A 20,652-nucleotide genomic window follows, 5' to 3' on the forward strand; every position below is an offset into this window, starting at 1 on the left:
TCAGTATACTGATACTGAAGAAGGGGAGTTACAGGATTCTGAAGATCCTTTTGAGGACTTGGGTGAGGCCAGTGGGCTTGAACTGTCTCCTGAGTGGGATTTGACTTCAGTGTCAAATGTACCATCGAAAGATGTGGTTCCTTATCACACCGTTATTAAAAAAGCAGCGAGTTTATTGAACATTACTCTGCCCACTGCTGATTATAAGCCAAATATTTTAACTGAGGTTCTTCATTCACCCTCTTCTGTTATTGAACCTATGTTACCCTTCAATGATGCCTTATCTGAGCCCATCTATGAAGTCTGGAAGAAACCCTTGTCTGCTCCTGCAGTTTCTAGGACAGTGGCGAGGAGGTACAGAGTTGCTCCAGGTGACCCTGAATTCTTGTCAACACACCCCCTACCTGAGAGTTTAGTTGTACAGGCTGCCTGCTCGAAAAGGTCTGCTGGTGCTTTTCCACAGGTTCCTGGGGATAAGGAATCCAGGAAGCAGGATCAAACCGCTAAGAAAGTCTTCTCTTCAGCCAGTATGGCGCTTAAGTCAACTAATGCAACTTGCCTGATCGGGAGGTATATTCATGCCTTGATAGATTCTGTCAAGCAGTTGATTCCGAAAATCCCTGAGGAAGAGAAGAAAGATTTTCAGGAGGTGATATCGGACACTCAAGCAGCTGCGAGACAAGTGATTCAGAGTGGTCTGGACACTGCTGATTCGGTGGCGAGGGTCATGGGTTCTTCCGTGGCCACTAGGAGGGCTGCCTGGCTTAAATCATCGGAGTTCTCTGCAGACGTTCAGTCTGTTTTGATGGACTTACCTTTTGATGGCTCAGGATTGTTCGGCAAGAAAGCTGATGCTGCCTTGGAACGTTTTAAAGACAGTAGAGCCACTGCGAAATCTTTGGGTCTCCAGTCCAGGGGTACTACTGGAAGGCGCTTCAGAGGGTTTGGCAGATCTTCCTTTTGTTCTTACAGACCATCTCAGCAGCAGCCACAACAGCAGCAGAATACGCTGTACAAGTCGTACAGGGGCAGGCAATGATCCCGCCCTAGAGGTCGTCAAGCTTCCTCCTCCTCTTCCTCCTCCCCTTCCCAACCCCCTGCCAACGCAGCAAAGCAGCCCTAGATACGCCATTCCGGATCATGTGGTCCCAGTGGGGGGTCGGCTTACACATTTTCTACAAGATTGGGAATTAATAACATCGGATCTTTGGGTTCTCAATCTTGTGGAGAATGGGTATGCACTTCCTTTCCAGGAGTTCCCTCCCAATTACCCTCCTTGTCAGGGTTATTGTTCGGAGGACCACCTGCTTCTCCTGCAGGAAGAAGTCCTGGCATTGTTCCGAAAAGGTGCGATAGAGGTGGTTCCAGAGCAGGAAAGGGGTCAGGGGTGCTACTCCCGGTATTTCCTAATCCCCAAGAAAGATGGCAGGCTTCGGCCAATCCTGGACCTTAGAATTTTGAACCTTTACCTGAAACAGGAAAAGTTCAAGATGCTCACTCTTGCACAGGTTCTTCAAGCGCTGCTGGAAGAAGACTGGATGGTGTCGATCGACTTGCAGGATGCATACTTTCATATTCCCATCTTGAAGTCGCACAGAAAGTATCTCCGTTTTACGGTTGGGTCACAACACTACCAGTTTGTGGTCCTTCCGTTTGGTCTTACTACTGCACCTCGAGTTTTCACCAAGGTGATGGCAGTGGTGGCAGCTCATCTCAGGAGAACGGGGATACACGTGTTTCTGTATCTAGACGACTGGCTGATCAAAGCGGAGTCGCCGGAGAAGGTGCTCCATCATCTGCAGGAGACAACTCAGTTGTTGCACAGGTTGGGTTTTTCGATAAATGTACCCAAGTCTCACCTGGTGCCCTCCCAGCGCAACCTGTTCATAGGTGCGGTACTGGACACTACTGTATGTCGTGCATTCCCTCCGCGTCAAAGGATTCGCGACATACAGGAAATGATTCCTTTGTTCTACAATGGAGTGGTCGTTCCAGTCCTGAAGGTTCTTCGCCTGCTCGGTCTGATGGCTTCTTGCATTCTGTTGGTCAACCATGTACGCTGGCACATGAGGGCACTCCAGTGGTGCCTCCGTAGGCAGTGGTATCAGCACAACGGAGATCTCAGGGAGTCAGTGAGGATCTCCAGAGAAACTGGAGCGGATCTGTCTTGGTGGAGCGTGGAAGGCAATCTGTCTCAAGGAAAGCCTTTCCAACTGCCTTCATCGGTTGTCACAGTGATATCGGATGCGTCCACTCTCGGGTGGGGTGCTCATCTGGAGGACCTGGACGTCAAGGGTCTTTGGTCTCCAGAGGAAAGGTTGCTTCACATCAACCTTCTAGAATTGCGAGCAATACGTCTGGCGCTCAAGGCCTTCCCCCCTTCCCTTCGGGGTCAGTCGGTTCAGGTCCTGACGGACAACACGACCGCGATGTGGTACATCAACAAGCAGGGCGGAGTAGGGTCGCAGTGTCTCTGCAAAGAGGCTCTGCGTCTCTGGTCCTGGGTTCAGGACCATCAGATTTGTCTGATGGCAAATCATCTGGCCGGGGTTCAGAACGTTCGTGCAGACAGTCTCAGTCGGCAGTTCTCTGGCGATCATGAGTGGAGGCTCCATCCAGGGGTAGTTCACGACATCTTTCAGATGTGGGGGACTCCTCGGGTGGACCTGTTTGCCACTCGCGAGAATGCTCACTGCCTATCATTCTGCAGTCTCCAGTATCCGATGCAAGGAGCCTTGGGGGACGCGTTTCAGTTGAGTTGGGACTCGCAGCTCCTTTACGCGTTTCCTCCCATACCTTTGATTCCTCGGGTTCTGAGGAAAATTCGCCAAGACCGGGCCCAAGTTATATTGATCTCCCCGGATTGGCCAAGAAGGGTGTGGTACTCAGACCTTCTCCACCTCTCCTCTCACCCGCCGCTCCGTCTCCCTCACAGGGCAGATCTCCTATCTCAGATGGAGGGGCAGGTTCTACACCCCCACCTCCAGACCTTACACCTTCATGCCTGGAGATTGAACGGGGCAACCTGAGTTCTTTTTCTCTCCCGCCTGATGTAGTGGATGTCATTTTGTCTGCCAGGCGTGACTCCACTAAGTCCATCTATTCTTATAGTGGTCGAAATTTGTTACTTGGTGCAGGGAGAAGTCTTTAGACCCTTTGAGGGCCCATTTATCTGATGTTCTCCAGTTTGCCCTTTCTCTGGCACAGCAGGGTCTTGCTGTTGCCACGGTGAAGGGTTATCTGTCTGCGCTGTCGGCTTTTATTTGTTTGCCTGACCAGCCCTCTCTTTTTAAATCTCCTGTAGTTTTAAGATTTTTGAAGGGCCTCACAAATAAGTTCCCACCTACTCCTTTTATTGTTCCTCAGTGGGATTTAAATTTAAATCCTTTTGAGCCTCTTCACAAATGTCCTATGAGGCTTCTGACTTTCAAAACGGTTTTCCTCATTGCAATAACCTCGGCAAGGAGGGTAAGTGAGCTTCAAGCTCTTAGTCACAAGCCCCCTTTCTTGACCATTCATGCTGATCGAATGGTTCTTAGGACCAGGGCTGCTTTTCTGCCAAAGGTGGTGACTCCTTTCCACCTTGGTCAATCCATTACCCTTCCTACCTTTTATCCTCCCTCACACCCTTCCAAGGAGGAGGAGAGATTACACCGTCTTGACCCCAAGAGGGCGGTGTCTTTTTACCTGGACAGAACTAAAGACTGTCGAGTGGATGACCAGCTCTTCATTGGCTTTGCTGGCTGCAAGAGAGGAAGAGCGGTCCATAAGACGACTTTGTCAAGGTGGATCGTCCTGTGTATTAAGATCTGCTACTCTTTGGCGGGTAAGAAACCACCAGAGGGTATAAGGGCTCATTCTACAAGAGCTAAGTCTTCGACCTCAGCATTGGCTAGAGGTGTGCCTGTAGAGGATATTTGTAGAGTGGCAACTTGGTCTTCCCTCCACACATTCGCGAAGCATTATTGCTTGGATTCCGAAGTGAGGAGGGACGGTCACTTTGCACGCTCTGTCCTTCAGGATTTCCTGGTCTAGAAGAGTGGACACCCTCCTCCGGGAGTGGAGACTGCTGTGGGAATCTATTCACAAGGTGAGGAATCCACACGGCAGATGTATCTATCAGAAGAACAAGTTACTTACCTTCGGTAACGCTTTTTCTGGTAGATACAATATCTGCCTGTGGATTCCTCACTGACCCACCCGCCTCCCCATTGTCCACTCTTCAATGCCAGATTTTCTATTATGTATTTGTTCTATTTGCAAATGTTTTGTTGCATTTGCTTCACACTGTGTGTGTTTCCTTGATATTTATACTGCGTATACTGGGTATATGTCTACTGTCATTGGTCCGTCCGTGTGCCTTGAAGGCACGGAAAAAAGGGCGGAACTGATGTCATCACGACGGCGTGGGTCTATTATAAGCGTCGGTGACGTCAGCGGAGTCGCGAGCGATGCCGTGCCTCTAAGACGTCCAAGTCCACGTCGGCGCGAAGCTACAAAAAGAATTTCCGAATGTTGCTGACGCAAGAGGATATTCACAAGGTGAGGAATCCACAGGCAGATATTGTATCTACCAGAAAAAGCGTTACCGAAGGTAAGTAACTTGTTCTTCACCACTGAAGTCTGACAATCGAGATCATGTATGATCATTCTAGTACCAAACAAAAGTTTGTACGGAGTGATACCTCCTAGAGAATTTCTTGGCAGATTATTAAGACTACGTTGGACACTTATTAGATGTTTGACCCACCCGTCACAGGAACCTAATACCCTCGCTGTTATAGATTGCTTTATGTCACGTTTTTTTCTCTCCACTACCGCATTTCCCTCGGGATGTAATGGACTAGAGTACCGTAATGCAATGCCCATGCTGGTCATGGCCTCCTTGTAAGCTCGAGAGCTAAATGCAGGACCCTGGTCAGAATGTAGCATTCCAATTGCGTATATGCCGATAAAGACTCCCCAATCTTTTATAACAGTTTTGGCATCAGCCGAGCACTGGGGGCCATATCTAAATGAATATCGTCTTAATAATTATGGGATCGGATTTCTCCGTCTGGATTTCTGCGTATAGATAGCCTAATGCTGTCTAATAGAGGTGTCCTGGCAATTGTCTGGTCCGGTTCACAACTGCGATCTCTATTGCAGTCCTGACAATCCATTGCAAAGTTATAAATTTGCACGCTCATCCCCGGCCACCAGTATTGTGATTGTAATTCTATTAGAGATTTCAAGATCTCTTGGTGCCTCAGACCCATTCCCATGTGTGCTTCTTGAATCAAGTAAGCTCTCCGGTTCGTGTTTGAAATTACTCTATCCCCCACTCCAGGGATTTGAGCAAAAGGAACGGAGTTCGTATCAATTATGTATGTATTGCCGAGTGGATAGTTGAGAGTTAATGCTGCATAGTCGCCTTTTAATGAGGCTTTTACTGCCAGCATGGTTTCTCCATCTATTTGTTTTTTACAACGCTTTTTTGTTGCTACGGAAGCCGGTTGAATAGCTGCCGCTGTGGCTCTGTTAGCCAATGAATTCCCTGCAACGTGAACGCCATCACGTTGATGACTCAGTGTATGTATCTTGTGAGTCTTTTGTAGTTCTTTCTGTAAAAGAACTACTTGTTCCCATAGCTTTTTATGCTTTATTGTGGCACCTGTCTCATCTTTGTAACCGTTTTTAATCCAGGTCTGCATGGAATTATTGTAAGACTGGATGCAGTAATGCGAATCGCACACTATTAGTGTCGGGAATTCGCGATCGGCATTTTCAAGCGCCATCTTTAAAACTCTTTTTTCAGCTCGCTGAGCTGTACAGTTTCTGAGTGATTCAGTTTTGGTGATTATCGGTCTGAATTTACCTAAGCGCCAGCGACCTTTGACAATCGCGCACGCTGCATTGTAATTTTATTTTCCCACAACGTAGTGTTGTGCAAATCTGTCTGTGTAGATTACACAGGGGTATTGTTCTAGAGGCAGAATTTAGATCGGCAGAGGATATTCATGTTCGTATTCTAGATCTTCTAGTTTTTTCATGTTTGGATCAAAAGCGTGTTTCACGTCTTCTGCAGCAAGAGAATTTTCCCATTGTATCCATTTTGGATGTAAAGCTTTAGCATTGGGAATGCTTGCTCTTGTTACCGCTTCTAGGGCAGGTACCGGTGTAACGATTATTATACGTTTACCTTGTGCGAGGGCTCTTTCTTTTGCTACAGCAGTTTGAACCGCAGTTAGAATTTTTTCAGTAGAACTGAATTTCATTTCAGCTTGTGTGTACAAGTGTGATTTATAAGCTATTGGTACCGTCTCTCCCTCATTAGAGGTCAGGTATGTGAATCCGCATCTTCCTGGGATGACTTGGATTACGATGGTTGCGTTCGTTTGCGCGTGTTTGCAGTTTTGTTTTAGTTAACATGTCTGTTTGTAATGATCTTAAAATTTCTGTGTGTATCTGAGTCCAATTTATTGGTTTGAAATCAGGTTGTATTAATTCGTAGAGAGGTTTAACCCTTTCTGCATAATTTAGAATGTATGTTCTTCCAAAATTCAGGAAACCTAGTATTGATTGTTAGTTCTTCATCGTTTTTGATGCTTGGAGTACTGCACACTTCTCTAAGAAGTTGTCTGCTAGGCTTTTGCCTTCACTTGATAATTCATATCCTAAAAACAGGACAGTTAGGTGGGCAATTCGTGACTTTTTAAAGTTGAATTTGTACCCTTCAGCTGCGAACCCAAGTATTATGGTGTTCACTCTTTTCAAGTGTGTCTCCAGGTCGTCGTCTGTAAGATAGATGTCATCGACATATGATAATGCCTCTTCATCATATATTTGTAGTAACTTTGTTACCATTGCTCAGAATAATCCTTGGCTATTCTTGAATCCCTGTAGGGGACGACAAAATTACTTTTGGGCCCCCATACTTGAGAAAGCAGTCAAATACCTGCTTTCTGGTGCTATGTTTTGACAAAAGAAACCATTCGAGATATTAAATGTCGTTTTATATTTTTTGCGCACAATGTTATTCATTAGTGCTGCACTGTGTGAGTTTTGTACTGCAAATGTTTTGCAGCAAGAGTTTAGGTGTCTGTAGTCCAAAACTAGACGATATGAATTGTCTGGCTTAGAGACTGGAAACAAAGGATTATTCATTTGTGAGGTGCATGGTTCAATCACCCCTTGATATTCAAGTTGATCTAAGATCTCCCTGACTTGCTTTTTAGCTTCTTGCTCAACAGGATACTGCCTCTGTGCAGTAGGTTGATTTTTTAATTGAATTTTACGGTTAGGAGAATCCTCATCCCATTCGACATGATTTTTATATAATGCAGGGGCTTGGGCCAGTGCCCATTTTCTAGCATAAGTGTATTTTTTATGAATTGGAATGTGATTTGAGAAGGCAAACTCTGGTGGCCAGTTTTTCTCTGCTAGCAGGATATCATAGCCTTTAGATAGGTTGTCCCAAAAGAGACCTTTTATTTTCCTAGTTTTTTCCCCCTCTATATGCAATGTTATTTCATATAATTTATGGGGCACGCTAACTCTGGTGTCTGCAGTTTCCACCTGAATGTATTCATTCGTGTCCACTGTCTCCAGAATATTCATCAGGATCTTGCGAGCTATGGTCACTTCTGCTGCGCTGTCTAGCATTGTCTGGGCCCATTCTCCATTTTTTTTCAGTTGTGTCCTCAGAATCCTCGACATGTTTTATTTTAATACTAGCTACCTTCTTTTTTGGAAATTGTAATTTTTTACTTTGATGAGCAGGTTCCTTGTCTTTGGACTTGACGTGCTCTTCTTTATGTTCTGACCGTCCTCTTCTTTCCGATTTCAGTGAGGAAGTCTGAAAAGATCGAGAGGGACGTGTATCAATATCTTGATATCTGTCAGGTTTTCTCAAATTGTCCCTATTTCTAAGGTTGTATCTTTTTTCAGAGGGCTCCCTTTGTGGAGACTTGCCTACTCGTTCTGGAGATCTATCCCTCTGCTGAGGAGACCTTCCTCTGGACTGAAATTGTTTTTCTCTGGGAGTGGTTTGTTTATTACCCTCCCACCTCTTTTTTGGAGTATTGAGATTATTTTTAATAAATGTTTTTTCAAGATTTTCAGTTAGTTGTGGTTTTAGTGGTTTCCCACCCAAACTATCTCTACCTAGTTCTTCATAGGATTTTTCATTTATTCTGGCGAGTTCAAAAGGTTGTTCTGCTATATCTGTTTCTTTCAATTTCTGGCGGATTGTTATACTGTCAATTGTCAATTGAACTAATTCTCTATAAGCTTTTATTAATTCTTTTAGTTTAACTAAAAGTTCCTGGTCTGACATGTGTTCAATGTCGGGATGTGGTGTATAGCTGGCTAGAACTGGCCATGTGGCTCCTGGTCTACCTAGTGGACCAAGCCTGGTGAAGTGATTTTGATGTTTTAGGACGCCATTAAACCAGAGCAGGTGCTCTTGGTATGTTAGTGGAATTTTAACGTCCTCGAATGGGGCGTATTCCTCTGGAGATTCCTCTATTTTGTAATAGTGGAAATCGTGTGTTATTGGATTTGCTTCAGGAAAATGTATCCATGAATAGAATACCTCTGTCTGCCGATATTCATGGGCCTCTACCACAAATATGACTGTACCACCTCTTGATGATACTCCATTTTCTATAAGTTTCATAGTTATGATTTTTCTTACATTTACCGGAATGATTATAGCATTTGGGTCTTCATTTTGGAGACTTGTGTCTTCCGCAAAAAGTTGAGCTTCTATTCTAGCTCTCTACCTTTCCTCGTCACTTTCCGACATTCTACTGACAGAAAGTTTTTTGTTGCAGAGCAAGTTTCAAGGAAACAAAGATTAGGTGCACAATATTTTGGAACACTGTATCCTTCAACGTTGACTAAACAAAAAACTAATACATATGAATCTCTTCCTACTAAGTTCCGGCAGATATTAACCTTTTACCCACTCCAGACATCTATTGGAGTTTTTACGGGAAAAGGGGTCTGTGTGAAAAGCACGACTGAGTTACTCTAGTATCTAGCGTTAGATTATCGCCTTACCAAACGTGGGCGCCATGTAGTGTAGTTCCTATATTCCCAATAGGCTCTGCGCATTGGAATAACATAAATTATAGTTTAGACGTAGGACTGAGGTCGAATAGGTCTCTATTGAATATGTTAGACTTAATTATGAATGCCAGCTAGCTCAGAGGTCACTAGAAACTTTCTCGAGTGAACAGGAAGGAGTTAACTTTCCTGAATAGACAAGAAGGGATTAGTTTCTGACAACCGCATAAACATGACAACTTTGCTCCTCCTAGAATAAGAAGTATATCTCCAGAATCGCGAAAAACAATAGACAGCTATTTCACTCAGTCAATCGTGCATGCTTAGTTTCACCAGGAGTGCAGAGAAATAGAGAGACGGGCGTTTTCAATAAAAGGTGTTATTTATTGAGCAGTCCTCTTTCTCATGCAAGAGAAGTGAATTGCCACAATTGCAATACTTGTCATAAAGTAAAGTGCGTACAGTAAAAGGAGTATTATGAAATAATACTGTAAACGCATTTATATGGTTTCTGAGCCATATGATACTTAAAACGGATAAAATACATACAATGATAAAAGTTGACTAAACGTGCTCAACTGGTGTTTTTAAAATACGCCTACCCCGGTGTACCTAACCTAAGCCTAGTACGTGGGAAGGAGTAAGTAAGTTGCAATTTAAGTTAAGATAGTTTTTGCCAAGAATCTGAATCAAGAATTCTCTAAGGATCTAATCAGCTCTGTACCTTGGTTATAGAATGAAGGAGGTCTTGTATCTCTTTCTCAGGACTCGATCTCCCAGTAACCCGCAAGGGTGACTGGAAACACTGGAGCTGGATTTCTCGGCAGGAGAAAAGACAGTGTCTCTCTCAGCGCGTCAATGGGAGGGTCGGCTTCCTTCGGCACTCGTTACAGCTGGGCTTCGGGTAAGTAGATAGCCGATCTGCTCCAAACCACCGTGTGTTTGCTTAAGGCAAACGATGGTATATTTATACCTGAAAGGTGCCGAGTTTGATGTAAGGTTGGACATAAGACGTCACTAAGAACTTACAGTTCTTTCTGGATTCCAGGAGTTATTGGACAAATCAAAACAAAAGCAGGGGGAATTCCTGGGCTGCTGGAGGCTTGGTTTGTTTAAAGAACGCGTTGTACTTTCTAGGAGTCTATGGGAATAGCCTTGCCGTATTTGGATTGCATTGGCTATGACTAAGTATGGATATGATTCTTATGCCTTTATAAGGATATGATTTGTTATAACCACATAAAGGCATGAATCGCGAATATTCAAATAGGGTCGTAGATACGTTCGCAACAAATCCACAAGTACTCGCATCCTGCTTCTCGAATGCTTCACATGTTAAAGATGTGCCCATCAAAGCCTCTATCCAAAACAAGATCGAAACTCATGGTACGTTCAAAGCAGCAGTTCTTTATTGTTACCCAATGTATTTAGGGCTTGACACAAGCCCTTCTTCATGTGTACTGCAAATATTAATATAGAGAATCGCCATTACCTAATGTATATACAAAAACATTCATAATGATATCATCTGAAATATATGACAGCAGGTTAAATACAACCACACTCTTTGTCTGTGCTCATAAATTCAAACAAACAACATTTTTTTACTGCTAAGTTCCCTAAGTGCCACCCTAAAAATGATCCTCAAGCCCCAAAAAATTATGAAAATATTTCCTAGACCACCCTGTTACTTCACCTCTCCCTTCTTGCACTAAAGACATTCGAATCTCTCTCATATAGTGGGCAACTAGCTAAAGTGCATAGCTGTAAAAACGCTGCATTTCCAGTTACATCCTTTCTTCAAGTTCATTTGACGATGTTTCCCACCCCACATAACCGTTTCTAATTTAAACCGTCAGCCTACTAGAGTGTCTCATTTGGTTGGTGTATAGCTAATTAGTCACCTGATTCACACTACTCTACGTGTGAACTACAATTCCCATGTTGCATCATTACCCTCAGCCTTGGTTTGCTGTCTGGGTCTGGAAGACTGGTACCGAGAGCACCTAGGCCCTCCCAAAGGAGCTTTACAGTGCATGGAATCATACCCCCCTCACCGTTTACAGTGTGGGGTATGATTCCAATATGTTTGATACCAAACATGATAGGGTTTGTTTCAGCTAAGTTAGAGATGGTCATCGCGTAATGACGCATGGCCACTCATTGTATCTTAATGGCTGATGCAGCTACAGCCAGGTGAATGGACTCCAAAGCCTGTAGAGGTGTCTTGCTCATGCAGGTGCACCCTCACACTTCGAACCGAGCACCCTGTCTTCAGGATTGAAAGGCCTGCTTTAGGGATGACATATAGTTTTGAAGTGCAGTCACCCTAGATATAGGTAAACCTATATCTTTTGTAAGTGGTGCTTGTAGGAGAGTAGGTTCTGCTTCCTATGGTCACCCCCACTTTTTGCTGTGATTCTCTGATTTTTCAACTTTAATGTGGCTGTGGGCCTGCTAATCAGACCCACAGCCCAGCTGTTCTATCTCTAAATAGATACTTTTGGTGCATACCAGATTGGTTACTGGGTCACTCTTGTGAACCCCTGTATAGTGTACCATAGGTACCCAGGGCATAGGTGTACCCTAGGCCTACCAGGAACTGCAGCATGTATTGTGCCACCCCTGGTTTGCCTTCCAAACTGACACCACAGGTCTGTTCACACAGCTTGGGTACTTAGATATAGTATACCTATATCTACCTTTATGCATAGCCACATATGCACCTATAAGCCACTCCTATGGTAGGCCTCGACAATCCTGGAGGCAGAGTGCTTGGTTTTATGTGAGAGGGTACCCTATCATGAGCTGAGCCCCTCTGCAGCTTTCGGAACCATCTCCCTATAGCTGTTCTATGATATAGCCATACCATATACTCTTAAGTGCATTATAATCCTCGTGGTTAATGCTAACTTTGGTTTAGCTTTATCAAAACATGTTGTATAAGGTGTCAAGCACTTTGGAATACTACCAATTCTGGCGGCGGGGGTAGCATTCCACCCTTCTAGAGGGAAAAGACATGTATGTTACTGCTTTACCCGGTTAAAGTTAAACAAAGCCTCAGCATCACAAAATGGATGCTGCTGCCACAGACATGAGTCTGACCACCTGGTGCTGGGGGAAACTCCAGCAAGGGCAGCCTGGACAATAGGTTTCCTGTCCAGGGAGGTGCCAGCACCTCCCCATACAGGGGTTATGTGTATTGGGGCAGGGATGGCTGCATTCAGTGAATGCATCTAGACACTGCTTGGGGCACTGAAGGTGCTCCATGCATAGCCCGGTTCAAACCAGTTGCTGGGGCACTCCAGCCCCAGCTCTGGCGTGAAACTGGACAAAGGGAAAGAGGTGTAACCACCCCTTCTCAGGTCCACCCATAGGAGAGACCTAGGCAGGTAATTCAGCCCCTTAGCTTAGTATAAGTAGAGGAGCTGTGTCCCCAGGACTTTAGATTATCTTGGAAAGAAACTTTGATACAGAACTCTTGGACCTTCGACATTCTATTCTGACTAGAAGATGGAAGACATCTCCCTTGTGGTCAAGGAGTGACCACCCTGTGAAAACAGGCACCACCAGTAACTTGCCGGTCTGCTTTGTCAATGCTCCCGCTGGAACCTGAAGACTCAGCGAAACAGGAACTGGACTCTCAGACTTCTCTAACTCCAACTCACATCCACAGTAAAGCTGAGACCAGTGTGTGGCGGACATGAGAGATGTGGGACCAGACACCCTGGACATCCTGCATTTTGCTAACTGCTCAACTACCGAGGTACCCTCACAGTTGTGCATTGGGGTACGAGAATCCCCAGGCCCGAGCGCCCTTTGTACCAAAGCTTAGTGCCACATGGAGCCTGCTCTTTCATTTTAGCTTGATGCATCTTCCTGGTTCCTTGCCCGTTGGCTTTGTTATTGAACTAAACTGTTTTCCTGTTGCTCCAGGGTTGCTTCAGCTTCCCTTTAAAGGAGAAGCGCCACAGACCTTGCTGGTCTGCAACAGAGCCAATCTTGACATCCTGCATGGGTTGCGGTTGCCAAGGCTTGTTGGGTCCAATCCAGATACCAAAACTGCAGTCAACCAGATTCTTTATGGGACAGCTCGAATCCAGTGCCTGTTTATCATCGATGCCTCCTGGACCTCGTGGCTTAAGAGACAAGTTAGACTACTTCACCTGAAATCACCCAACATCGCCTGGTTCCTTCCTGGTTCCTTCCTGGTCACTGGCTAGTGACCCAGACTCTGTCCCCTCTGCTTTCAGGTTCTTCACATCGCCGATCCAACCTTGGATCCACCCGGACACTTTTCCTCTGGTCGCCGGCAGCATTTCTTTGCAGATCTCCATAGAAAAAGACGACGAAATCCGACATGAAAAGGCACCTATGCACCCGGCTTCCCTGGGTGAGGTAACACGAGTACTGCGGTGCTCCCGTGGGTCTTGACTCTCGAAGTGTCCTCGTTTAAAAGGGTTTCATCCTAGTCCATCCGAAAGTGTCCTTAAACAGTAACTTTGTAACTTCTTCGTTTCCCATTAAAAGTCAATGGTAACTCGGACTGTGTTTAGACACTGCACGCGTCTCCCATGGGCCTCCTACTTCCTAACCTGTGGTTGTTTAGTGTAGTCCCAGCAATTCTACAGGCCCTAGGCCTGCTGTCTAACTCTCATGTGGTTCTTATACCACTTCCTTAGTATATGGTTTGTGAGGCCCTTAGAACATAACTGTATTTGTGCAACTTATCATATGCTAATTGAGTAACTTGTGATGTACTTTGACCTCTGACCTCATAAAGAGTGCAAAGGGGTTGTGTTAGTAATAAATACATATATATTTGATATATACCTTGTGTGGTGTCCTTTCATTTGGTATTCAAGGGATTAAAATTGGTAAAACAGCTTGCTTCACATGCTCTCTGAAGTCTTAGCCTAAGACTGCTGGTCCATGCTACCACTAGGATAGCTTGTCTATAAGGTTGACTTTACAACCACCATTAATAAGGGTCGATTAGACTGGTGCAAGGTGCCCACTAGAATAGTGGACATCATATGCCAGGCTAACTTCTCACAGTGCTAGCACCAGCTTACACAGGCTGCAATGGCAGGCCTGTAGTTACAAATTGAGTGGTCTCCATGGGTGGCATAATACATGCTTCTGCCCATGGGGGACCCCTGGTGTACCTGTGCCCTAGGTACCTTAGTACCATATACTTGGGACTGATAAGGATGCACCAGTGTCCAATCTATGATGTACTTAAGGACTTTCCAAACCAATTTAGGGGAGAAAAAACATAAACTGGCGTCCTGATTAGTAGGATCCCAGTCAGACTAGTCAGAAACAGCATTACATCAAGCAAAAAGTGGAGGTAACCATGAAAGCAGATCCTACTTTTCTACACTGACCTTCCCACCTCTAATGAGGATTCAAGACAGGCTATTATTCCACTTTTTCAGAATGGAGTGTGTTGGAGGCTGGCTTATTATATGGTGCTCACCTATGTAAGTTTAGCAGCCTGCACTAATCCAGACAACCAATGGTGATTTTAGCGCTCTTAGACAACCTTAGAAAGCTCTCTAAGTGATAGCTGGTGAGAGCAGCCTTCAGGCTTATTCCAGAAGGAGTGTAAAGCAACGTGTTTTACCAGAATTTAATCTTATTGGTGTAGATTAAATGAAAAAGAACCACACAATGTATTAATACAATATGTATTTATTATAAGACACTCACTAACACATAACCATATCTCCTACCCGGAGATATAACACAATGAACATAATACTTTGCAAATAAAACAGGTAAGTAGCACAAATACACAATGGTCTCCGGGGGGGGGAACCCAACCATGTACTCAAAGAGTGGACTGGAACCACAACTCAAGACCAGAGTGGACCCAGAAGACATAGATGAGCTGGGGACCCAATGAACCACCTAAGGTGAGTATCTAGGAACGCCACGAAGGTCATGTGCAGAGTAGGAACACAATTGTATACTCAATTCAAGTCAATTGGTAAGTCGCAGTTGCAATTTTAAAGAAGAAGGATCCTTCCCAGTGAACCCCGAGGAAATCCCGTGGAATACAGAAGGTTGGAGGGTCACCCCACCCATGGATAGCCTAAGAACCAGGATACCTTCACAATGGAAACCGGTTGCATAGGTGCGAAGATATGTCGGAAACCGCCGTCAAACCCAATGGAGGACTTCAGGAAGCTGCCGCTGACGAAGAAGGTAAAAATGTCCATTGGAACCCTAAGGTGAATTCAAGATTAGAATTATCTGCAAGCAGAGGGGACAAAGTCTATGCCACTTAGGACTGACAGGAGTCATGAAAGACGAATGCCCACTGATGTCGGGAGATGCAGGAGAGTCAATGTTGACCTTGGAGCTGCAGCTGTGTGGACCATGCAACACTGAGGAAGACCAGGAACCGTTCATGAGCTGAGGCTTTGGTGTCCATCAGGTGCACCAACAAGCCTTGGCAACAGCAAAGAAAGTTGTATGCGAAAAAGGTAAAGTTTTGGGACCAGCGAGGTCCATAGACTTACCATGAGCAGGAGAGTCGGAGTAGGCCCAGAGCAATCAGAGGAGCCCACTGGAGTCAAGAAGAACCCTCAAGAAGACCCACAGGCCGGTCGCACAGGAGTCGCAAGAGGACCTTGAGCAGCTCACCATAGATGCAGACCACCGGTGCAAAGGATGCGAGGAAGCTGAAGATCTTGGCTGTAGAAGATGTTCAAGGCTGAAGCTCCTTGGACCCTAAACATGTCTGGGGAAGAAAGTCAACAACAAAATAAAAAAAAATAAAAAAAATAGAATATATCGGCAGGTAAGGGGAGAAATAGTACCAAAACAAAAGCAAAAAACCCCTGCCGTCTGGATAGGGCAAGGTCCCACTGCAGGATCCTATTTATTTACTATAAGCAACACAAGGTATACACAAAGTCACACCACAAATGTATTTTCTGACTACTTCAATCTTTAGAATTTTGATCATTTTCATTTTCACAATTTCATAGTTATTTTCACAGATTCTAATATAAAAAAGAATTTAATACATATTGATTTCCACATAAAAATTCATAACATGTGGGGCTCATAACGAAACAAACAGGTCCCATACATCATGACATTCAGAAAACATTCATGGCCACAATCATATCCCAAACAGCTGTGATTTTCTGAAACATTCATTCACGCATTCAAACCATAAAATACACATTTCATAATATCAAATGAAATCATCAGGTCACAATATTCAACCAATTATTGACAAGGGTGAGGAAGGGCACAAAGGATGATATATGGATCATAGGTGGTATAGCTGATCCGGCCCGGTGGGAAAATAGCGCCAACAGGCGTTTCGGTGTTCCGGCCTACTTAGGCCACACCTTCATCAGGGCGGCGGGTGACCAACCAGTATGGGACAAAATCAGCCAACACATAGAGGATAGGGTGGTTTCTCCTAATGGGTCCCTGGGCCTTGCACTGGAGCCGTGAGGGAGTTCAGGAATTTGCAGTGGGCCCCACTGGCACCGTGGGCGAGGATAAATTAGTCTTTAGCCTTAACGCAGGGATGTAGAGCAGGCCTACCGGGTCAGTTCCTGGGAGGTTTCCGAGGGTGACCGCGATTTGGCCTACATCCGACTAACTCGTGGGCGAGTAGTTCCACGTAGTTTATGTATACAGGAGGATTCAAAACACCAGCGCGGCTTCAGAAAAAAATCCGGGTGCGCAGGAAAGCCCAGAGGACCACGGGACTGGAAACCTTCGTAAACAGGGTCTCGTCAGCCGTCAAGAACGTAAACAAGCCTTGGCAACAGCAAGTTGACACTTTGCACAGGGTTTGGGATCCTGCAGTCCCAACGAGGGATACTGGCCTCACACTTGGTGAGAAGGCAGATCAGGGCTTGGGGGAGTTGTAGAACCACCACCTTTGTTGCTGAGCCTTTCAAAGTCAGTGGGAGCCCAGGATCAGCAGACCAGTCAGCTATGTTGTGGTGCCTGCAGATGTAGAAAAGTGACTACTTCACTTCAAGGGAGATTCCTTCAGGTGTCTTGGATGTTTACATGCCGTTGTCAGATCCTGTATGGAGCACGGGCATGGATGTTGCAGTAGACTTGCAGGACGATGAGACCAGGAGCATCAAGAGTCTTTCCAGTTGCAGTCTCGGTGTCCAAGGTGAAGTCCAGCGAAATCTAGAGTGCCCAGATGGTCGAAGATTAAGTGGTTTCGAATCTGAATCTTGTCCCATGATGAATTGAGGGTCCCACTCACACTTCAGCCCTTAAGTTGCCTAAGGAAAGGATTTGGACGATTCAGGGGTCCCTCCCAGAAAAGGGGCTGGACACTGGGGAGGATACTCCCTGTCCTTTGTCCAGTTTTGTGCCAGAGCAGGAGTCAAAGCCACCCTGAACTGGTTTGAACTGAAGAATGCAAGGAGGGCCCTATGTGTGCCATTCAAGCAGTCTCAGGGGTGCTAACAAGTTCCCCCACCCTGCCCCAATACACTAAACCCTTTCTGGGAGTTGGTCACTCCTCCCTGTGACAAGATATATTTTATTCTGCCTTTCCCTGCTCGAGCTTGGCTCAGCAGCAGGAGGGCAGAAATATACCCTTGGCCGGCAGCATCCCTAACTCGCTGTCCGGGTCTGGAAAACTGGTATTGGGAGCACTGAGGGTGACCCAGAGAAGCTTTACAGTGCATGGAATCATACCTCCCACACTGTTTACGGAGTGGGGGTATGATTCTAACATTTTTGATACTAAACATGACAGGGTTGGTTACAGTCAGTTTAGAGATTGTCATCGCTTAATGACGCATGGCCACTCTATATGTCATAATGGCTGATGCACTTACAACCCGGGAGAATGAACTCTGAATGTTGTAGGGGTGCCCCGCTCATGCAGGGGAACCTTCATACTTATAACAGAGCACACTGCCTACAGTATTGAAAGGCCTACCTTAGGACTGACTTATAGGTTTTATATGCAGTAACCTCAGATAAAAGGAGACTTATATATGTCGTAAGTGGTGCTGGAAACAGCTTGCACAGGCTGCAATAATAGGCCTGTAGTCACAATTTGAGTGGTCTCTCATGGGTGGCATAATACATGCTTCAGCCCATGGGAGACCCCTGGTGTATCTATGCCCTGGGTACCTTGGTACCATATACTAGGGACTTAGAAGGGTACACCAGTAGGCAATCTAGAGGGAACCTAAGTACACACCATGTCCAATTTAGGGGTGTAAGCCCAGAGACTGGGGTTCTGGTTAGCAGGATCCCAGTCAGTCTAGTGAGAAACAGCATAACACCAGGCAAAAAATGGGGGTAACCATAAAAGCAGATCCTACTTTCCTACAGAGCAGCTGTTCCAGTTCTGAAAGTCTTGCACCTGCTCTGTCTGTTCGCTTCCTGCATACTGTTGGTCAACCATGTACGCTAGCATATGAGGGCCCTCCAGTGGTGCCTCCACAGGCAGTGGTTTCAACACAATGGAGATCTTGAAGAGGTAGTCAGGAGCTACAGAGACACTGCAGAGGAGCTGTCATGGTGGAGTGTTCCAGGCAACCTCTCACAATGGAAGCCATTTCAACCGCCTTCTCTGGTTGCCACAGTGAAAACAGATGTCTGCACTCTAGAGTGGAGAGCTCATCTGGGGGATCTGGAGGTCAAATGTCTTTGGTCTACAGAGGAAAGATTGTTTCACATCAATCTTCTGGAATTGCGGGCAATATTTTTGACTCTAAAGGCCTTTCTTCCCTCTCTTCACCGTCAGTCGATTAAGGTCCTGATGGACAACACTACCGTGATGTCAACAAACAGGGAGGAGTAGGGTCATATCTTCTTTGCAGAGAAGCTCTGCAACTCTGGGCCTGGGCTCAGGACCATCAGATTTGCGTGATCCAAATCATCTGGCCGGAGAACTGAATGTGCTTGCGGACAGTCTGAGTCTGCAGTATTTGGCTGAATACAAGTGGCATCTCCATCGAGAGGGGGCCCTTCACATATTCAACATGTGGGGGTTTCTTCAATTGGACCTTTTGCCACTCACAAGAACTGCCCATCATTCTGCAGTCTCCGGTATCCAATACAGGGAGCGTTGGGGGACAACATTTTTTAATTAGATGGGGGCTCACAACTTTTTCACGTGTTTCCTCACATACACTTGATTCCTCGACTTCTGAGGAAGATTCGCCTAGACCTGGCCCAAGTCATATTGATCGTCCTGGATTAGCCATGAAGGGTGTGCTACACAGACTTCCTTTACCTCTCATTGCACCATCTGCACCGTCTCCCTCTCAGGGGAGACCACTTCTCACAGTCGCAGGAGCAGGTTCTACACCTCCAGAGCCTGCACCTTAATGCTTGGAGATTGAACGAGGCAACCTGAGTTCTTTATCTCTCCCACAGTATGTGGTGAATATTATTTTATTGTCCAGGCGACACTCCACCAAATCTGTCTATTCTGGTAAGTGGGCAAAGTTTGTTAGATGTTGAGGCAAGAGATTGATTGATCCTTTGCAGTCGCATTTGTCTGATTGTCTGATATTATGAGTTTTTCTTTTTCCCTAGCTCAACAGGGTGTTGCAGTAGCTACTGTTAAGGGCTACTTGCCTGCCTTGCCGGCTTTTCTCTGTTTACCATATCAACCCTCGTTGTTTAAATCCCCCGTAGTTATGAGATTCATTAAAGGTCTCACAACTATGTTTCCTCCTACACCCTTTATCAGGTCTCAGTGGGATTAAAATGTGGTTCTCACTTTCTTAATAGGGTCTCCCTGTGAACCTTTACCTAGGTGTCCCTGAAGGTTCCTAGCACTGAAGACGATATTTCTGGTTGCAATCACTTCGGCTAGGAGGGTGAGTGAGTTGCAAGCTCTTAACTCCAAGCCTCCATTTATATCTTTACATGCGGACAAGATGGTTCTTAGGACCAGAGCTCCTTTCCACCTAGGGCAATCCATCACTTTACTTACTTTCGACACTCCCCCTCATCCCTCTAAGAAGGAGGAGAGACTTAATCGCCTGGACCCTAAAAGGGCAGTCAGCTTCTACCTGGGCCACTGACTCTTCACTGTATATGTGGGTAAGATGAAGGGAAAGAGAACAATGTCCAGGGGGATCATCCTCTGTATCAAGATCTGCTGCGCCTTGGCCAAGAAGGAGCCTCCTGAAGGTATTGCAGCACATTCGACCAGAGCCAAGTCTTTTTCTTTGGCTTTAGCCAGAGGTGTCCCTGTGGTAGACATGTGCAAGGCTGCAACTTGGGCCTCTCCCCACACTTCTGCAAAGCAGTATTGTTTAGATCCGGAGGTGAAGAGGGACGGCCATTTTGCACGTTCAGTGCTGCAGGACTTTTTTGTATAGGTAGGCAGGCACCCTCCGCCAGGAGTGAGACTGCTTGGGTAATTCAATTAAAAAAGCTAGGAATCCACAGTCAGAAACATCCTTCAGAAGAACAAGTTACTTACCTTCGGTAACGCTTTTTCTGGTGGATAAAACGTCTGCCTGTGGATTCCTCACTGACCCACCCGCCTCCCTGTTGCCTGCCTGCTTATACCAACAAATAATCAATGTATATTTACGTAATTTATTGTTTAAATGATGTGATGAT

At 45.6% G+C, this 20,652-nt stretch overlaps 1 protein-coding gene across 14 annotated transcripts in view; it reads left to right on the top strand.

The window, feature by feature from the left end:
* LOC144773261 (uncharacterized) overlaps window positions 1-20,652 on the top strand; it is a 7,170,044-nt gene that overhangs the window by 5,356,140 nt on the left and 1,793,252 nt on the right. The window lies entirely within an intron of this gene.

Source organism: Lissotriton helveticus, chromosome 8 (assembly GCF_964261635.1).
Source record: "Lissotriton helveticus chromosome 8, aLisHel1.1, whole genome shotgun sequence".
Classification (NCBI taxonomy): Eukaryota; Metazoa; Chordata; class Amphibia; order Caudata; family Salamandridae; genus Lissotriton; species Lissotriton helveticus.